This window comes from Magallana gigas, chromosome 9 (assembly GCF_963853765.1).
Source record: "Magallana gigas chromosome 9, xbMagGiga1.1, whole genome shotgun sequence".
Taxonomy (NCBI): Eukaryota; Metazoa; Mollusca; class Bivalvia; order Ostreida; family Ostreidae; genus Magallana; species Magallana gigas.
Genome location: NC_088861.1, coordinates 14,750,665 through 14,757,853, shown reverse-complemented (window position 1 = coordinate 14,757,853; position 7,189 = coordinate 14,750,665). Strand labels below are relative to the sequence as shown.

The following is a 7,189-nucleotide window of genomic DNA, read 5'->3' as shown; positions in this document are numbered from 1 at the left end:
ATTTTACATACATGTATGCTTTCATTTCTACCTTCTATATAATTCGAATAAGTACACTCCGATTTCTCGGTTGGGTGTAAACAGTTTTGATTGGTGTATAGCTAAATTATTTTTGCAAACTTGGTTGTTTATTTTATGATATAAAAACTATTTCTTTTTCTTCATTTTTTTATTTATTATTAGTTTTTATTATAGTTTTGAAAAATTAATGCTACTTTTAAACAAATTACTTACGTAAAATTCAGCGTAAGTTTTTGTCAACATATAAGATATAAATATATCTGTGTAAAATGTAAATAATGGGTAATACACATTAAAATCTTAACCAGGCCCTATCCCTCCCCCCCCCCTCCAACGACAACTCTCTTTAAAGGTTTAAATGATTCTGAATGTCTAATATGCTTACACTTTAATTATTACACTAATCCTCAACCACCATGTATACTTAAGTAGATCTGACCATGCCATGCTTTTTGTATGTGGCCGGGGTATACAGAGATGCATGTATAAACATACCTTTGTAGATTAACTACATTATCGGTTTTATTCTCATTTTAAATCTTATTCAGATTCAGTTATAAAACAATGCAAGACCATACATGTAGTTGTCATTATTGTTGTCTTCTTTGTGCCACACGTGTAGAAAGGGACTGGTTACCCTATCTCTATATTTACTCGCGGCTTTAATCCACATCCACTGATGCCTCTTAACTATTGGAAAGCGAAAGTAATCTATTTCCCTCGATCTGGCGTCATAACACATAACGGCATTGATACACATAAGTTTTTACAATTTCCATTGTCTTGCTACAGACGCTCTATCTACTCGGAAGTGGTTATGCGCATGCACTATTACCGCCGGACTGATAAGTTCAATGGGTTTATAATATATTTTAGAGTTAGGCATTAAAAACGAGCACTACGTACTTACTATTAAATAAGATTGGAAGCATTCATCCATGCCTTCGTAAAAATGGATTTTCAAAGGGCATCATTCCTTCTTTAAAACCGAAAAGCATAATTTGTTCAATACAAATGTACTTTAGGCAGATATAAGAAAATTATGTCTTTTTTGCCGAACATCATTTTAACCAATCAAATATATGTAAAATAAATGAAAATTTTCCATCATGTTTATTCCACCAATCACAAAAGGAGGAAGTGTACAACCCGAAGACTACAACTTCTTTCTTCTTCCTTCGTAGACATAAAACTGACAACGGGATATATTCGCAGGTCTAGTACATGTGAGTATGAAAGAAATGATGTTTTGTTTGTTTTGTTTTGATATCGATGATACTACAAATTAACTCTTTTTATAGCTTTTGACGGATTTGTCGAAATCTAATCAATAATGAAAAATATTTTGAGAGTTAGGCATTTAAAACTAGTACTGCGTACATATTGTTAAATAGCTGAAATATGTTACGAAAAATATATGCTTGCAGGCAGAAGAGGTTTTTTGAAGGGACTATCCCTACAGAGACACTTTAAAACCGAAAGTAAAAATGTTTTTGAAAAAAAGGATTGTGTAAAACAGGAAGAGAAGACACCAGAAACCGAAAGTATCAGCATTCATGTTTTTCACAAATATTGATATAATACTGATCAGAACATAGGGGGCAAATTGCTTAACATTGTAAGTACTGTTATGATATCTCTTTGACACATGTATCAAAGCAAAGTTAGGAATATACATGATGAAGTTAGAAAATGATTTTTTGCGGTACAATTTTATATAGCTTTTAAAAATGGGTTCCGTGTGTGAAAAATGTTTTTATTCGTCGAAGAGAACAAAGAGATTTGAAAAAGAAAGTTAGATAGCGTAGGAAGTTTAGTAAGTCTTTTAAAGAAAATGTTGGAGTTTTTCTTTCGGAGTTTTGTATCCTTTGGGATTTTTGTGATCGGCTTCGGCCGATCACTATTGTGTCCATATGAGGCACCTGGCAAATGCTTCCACGTGCGCACACATTCCGCTTGCATAAGTTGTTCTTATAAAAACTTGAAGTTTGGTTTAGTATTAATATAACATTTTGCTCAGTTTTATTTCAATTTATTTACCTTAAGAGATGCAAACATACATAAAATACAGTCGACCTGTTAATTCAAGAATGCACATTTTGTCTCACGCGTAAGAATTTCGATGGAAAGATGCATTCAGTAATGCAGGTTGCCTCGATGAACTGACCTCAATCATAAGAAAATGCTCAATGAACTGACCTCGATCTTTTGATGTTGCATAATAGTAGCTACATGTAGGAAGACTGCTTGATTTATAAACAAGGTTACGTTATAATGCGACCTCAATAGCAAGTTATGATGGCATCCGATGTTTTTCAGTCGCATTAAATTATTTTAATACAACTTTTTCTTTGTATACGTGTCAATGCTCTTTGAAAAGCCCTACTCAGTATTCTGAAGAAGATACATTAACATTTAATAATTACGTTAAACATATAAAACAAAACAAGGAGTTTACGATCGGCTTTCCCCAAATTTATTTCAAAATTAAATTTGTTGACGGTTTATAATGACGAATTTATAGTGTACATGCAGATTCAAAATATTCTATATTTATAAAAATACAGTACTTTTTAAATAATTTTACATCAAACTGATCATGTTGATTGCTTTTAGCTATCAATATATCATTAATGCCGATCATTCCTTTAATAGGAATACTTGTTTTTATCTTTTTTAGTTTAGTTTTTTTTAACTTTTGATGCATTTGTTAAAATCTACTCAATAATGAAATAGTTTTTTTTAGAGTTAGATGTCTTCTATAAAACAAATTGTTCAGAAAAGTAGACATCGTGAGATAAAGTTAAATTCAAGTTTGTTTAAAAAAGGATACCCAGGGTAGGGTGGGGTAGGGCCACAATGGGGATATCAATTTTTTTTGAAAATCTGTTTTACGATGCGACCAGTTTGAGAGAGTGAAGTAGGAGTGTGCACACACCGGTATATCGGATTATTGTCAACTATGTGTTATTAGCTACAATTGTCAATTATCGTCAGAAAATGTTTGTATGAGATACACTGTACATGTAGTACACTAAGCTATACATAAAATAAGTTCTGTAAAATAGTGTTAGCTTATTGTGTTTTACATTTTATTGGCAGCTTTTTATATTATTACAATTGGGTTCGTTGTCGGGTTAATGTTAGCTTTGCTTCAAATATGTATTTTTTAAAATGGATTTTCATTTGTAATTGTTGTGATATGATATATTTAATATACAGGGTCTCAAAATTTTGGTATTCTCAATCATAGGGTTAAAGGTAAGGGACGTGTATTGCTTATGTAATACTCTTATAAAATGCTTGTTAATTCTTGTCAAATACGTCAAAGAAATGTCTATGCAAGACTATTTTGCTTGGTATTATTTTTTATGTACATTGTTCCCAATTTTGCAAATCTAGGCATATAGCAGTTTTCTTAAATAATTATATAATTGTGTTTTTTTTAATCGAAGGTAGTGTAATGAAGATTACAATATATAATCATTCATTAATGTTCTGCGTTTATATTTTGAACAGTTTTATTCTAGTATATTCATTTTGGAATTTTATGCAATCGTCATTAAAAAAATGGATACAGTGGATTTTTAATTAAACAACGCAATCACAATAATATAGTTTTTAATAAATGAACTAAATCTCTAAAAGTATCTCTGTAAGATAAATGTTTTTTTTTTCGAAACCCTTTTATCTGCATGCATACATGTATATGCATCTTATCATATTTTATCTATGAAATAATAAGTATGCAGTACTAATTTTAAATGCCTAACTCTAAAACAACTATTTCATTATTGAGTAGATTTTAACAAATGCATCAAAAGTTAAAAAAAACTAAACTAAAAAAGGGGAAAACAAGTATTTCTTTTAAAGGAATGATCGGCAATAATGATATATTGATAGCTAAAAGAAGAACTAGAAGAAAAACATGAGTTCTTTCACCTGTGAGACCTAATAAATATAAAGCATTCCTACACAGGTTTAATCATTTTGTCCTATTTGACCGTCAGTGAAAAATGTGACAAAAATACACAATTTGTTTACTCATGTAGATAATATCACGAAAATAATTTTAAAAGACTAACCAATGTAATGTCTTTTTGTTTGAGGTGTTTCAAATTCTGTCTATATTGATTGTGATATTGTAATATGTTGTTTATTTATATTTATATTTATATATATATATATATATATATATATATATATATATATATATATATATATATATATATATATATATATATATATATATATATATAAAACATTTTTAAAAACTTAACGAACCTGTCTGACATCACACACCAATGGTGCGTTCAAAATTGTAACTGCCACGTAAGGAAAAGTAGCAGCTACACTGTTGAAATTACCTTGCCGATACGTACAAATAAAGTCGATGTAATAAGTCTTTCCTTAAATATTTCCAACTTCAAATCAAAGACCGAGCGGCTAAACTAGCTTCCCGTTCATAAGACTGAGATATCTACGAGATAGCGGCTAGGCAAGATATTATCTTGAACACACCCCTGTAATGACAATCCACAAATAGTAAATTCAAGAATTGACGATAGTCAGTGAATGGACAGCCCAAGAATAAAACTCTTATTTAGAATTGAGATTATTGATATACTGATGTTTTGTCTTTTTAGATCATGTTAAATTCAATCTAATTTACAGTCTGGTTAAAGTAGTTAAAAGTTTATTTTTAATTTTTTTGTTGCAGTTCACATTGAGTACAATGCCGCCAAAAAAGTCGCCAGCGGTTGTAGTTGAAGTCGAATATGAAAAAAAATGTTATCCTGACGGTACGTGTCGTGAGAGAGAGAGTAGAAAAGAAACAATATTCACAGGAGGGAGCCAATCTTCGCCTCCGACTCAACCAAGTATTGAATATGGGTCTAACAAAAAGTAATCGGGAGGAAACCATTCTTAGTGCTACATAAGGAAAAGGACACAAAATAATTTGTTTTGGACGTTTGGCTTTTTAGACCTACACAACAAAGAACTGGACTAAAATTTAATTTGAAATTTGATATGTTATGATCAATTGTTAGGAGTTAACTCATTTGTTTGGGGTTTTTTTAAATAAGCATAACATCAATAAAATTGTAGACTTTTTGATTGTTGTGGTATTTTTAGGGGGACAAGGAGAAAAGTGTGTAAATACACGTATAACATATCGTAACGTGCAATTATACCCTGCTTTTTAATGCAAGCATACTTTTAAATATTGTAACAACCGCTAATGATACAAAGCCGTTTAAGGATATACAATTCATTTAAGCCTGATGCTATTAGTTTTTGCACTAATAGTTCCAATATTTTCAACTGGAAAATTTTTGTAAAGCGTTTTATTATTGCTTTCATGGCCTATAATAATATTACACGGAGTGCAACAATTTTAATTTTATAACTAAAAACACTTTTTACACAAAATGACACAGTATCCGTTAAAAACTATAATTAATATATATTAATATTTCAAATATTTTTGGTTGCAAAGTGTGTGGAAAGCTACTGCAGTTAAAACCCAGTTAACCACAAAGTACTGAAATAATATTAAACTAGAGCAGATCTCGTGGTAAAGCCCCGAGTAGGTCTTCCGTTGTTGAGGCGGGTTGAAAATATATGTAATGTGGTGTCAAAGGATTATAATGACTATACTTTCAGTTCTGCTTTTGTTATAAAAACGTGTTGTGATTGAAATCCTTTATATAAAACTTGTTTTGAAAAAGAAAGGAAGAGAATGTTTAAGGAAAACTATTTGTCCAATACAGTTTGTGTAATCGTTTCAAAAATTCTTTAAAAAGTGAGATGTTTAATGGCGAGTTAAATCTTCAAAGGATAGCAAGCATTGTTATAAACAGTATATTAGTAGGTTGTGGTCATTAGCACCTTCTATCTCCATAATGGTGTCTAAAGATTTGATTGATACATCTGACAAGTATGTGCTAAACTATTCCTGGCTTACTATTGATACATTGGGCCAAGTGTCCAACAACCATCTCACTTGGATGTTGTTAACTAATACTTCAGCCTCACTACACTCTGCAACTTAACCACCAATTATTTTCAAACTGGCAAGTCTATGAGTGGAATCTCCCCATAGACTAACGCAAGTTTAAATTCTTCACTCTACAATTTCTAGCAAAAATGACATCCTGTAGACATTTCCTTCACTAAGTAAGGTTATTATGTTGCCCTGGGTTATATCCAGGTCTAGGGCGTAATGATCTTTCGAAAGATTCATTGTAATTAGACATGGTTTTTTAAATTATTATAACCTTAGCGAACATTCTCACTTCAACTTGCAATCCTTCAAAACCAAATAAAAGATCAAAACCATAGCATTGCAAGTAACGTAATAGAAATCCTTGAAAGTGGTGCATATGGTGGGGAAAAAAAATTGCTCGGAATCAGGTACAGATCAAAATATTACTTAACACAATGATACTCCATTTTGCAAGCATTTATTTGGAGGCTCATCCTACTAAAACCTAACTACATATTACAAGGATTTCAGTTTGGTTTTAGAATTGGTTAAAAAGGTCTAACGCAGGGGGTAGATAAGACATTTAAAATCTGTTTTGCGATTTCCAAAAGCAGCAAGGGAGAAATTAAATAGTGATGTTTCATTAACCAGAACTGCAGGCACCTTTTCAAGCAAACCAATATCTAAATGAAGAGTTTCGCAGATACTAGTAAGTACAGTACCGATCAGACCCAATCTTACAGAAAGAAAACCTAATTTAAACCCTGGGTCTACTTTCGGGGTCAGCTCTTGATTTACTCCGGGTTAATTAGAGTGGACCACGAGTAAACCACGAGTAAGCCCCAAGTAAACCCACAGTAAACCCCGTAGCAAACAAAACAGAAATTATATATTTTGACAACAATTCTTTGCATATCGATTTTGATCCAAAAAGGTACTTTCCCCATGCGTTAGGCGGCCAATTTGGTTATTATTTACACCCGTTGATTTTTAAAATGGCTTCTTGGTGTCATGTAACTAATGTACACAATAATTTTACATCTGCGGCGAGAGAATCCAAATCGGTTTGTTCCCGTTTTGCACACATGTGAAAATTATGTATCGAAAAAATGTGTGCAAAACGGAAATTGGACCTCGTCAGATTCATGTAGTTGCTTAATTGAATTTTAAATCGTACTT

The 7,189-nt window shown here is 31.5% G+C and overlaps 1 long non-coding RNA gene across 1 annotated transcript; it reads left to right on the top strand.

Annotated features, from left to right (window-relative positions):
- Nucleotides 1-818: 818 nt before the first annotated feature.
- On the top strand, nt 819-5,137 carry LOC136271574 (uncharacterized). The gene is made up of 2 exons (XR_010709500.1): nt 819-1,247; nt 4,742-5,137. It is a non-coding gene; the product is annotated as an uncharacterized lncRNA (long non-coding RNA).
- The last annotated feature ends 2,052 nt before the right edge of the window (nt 5,138-7,189 follow it).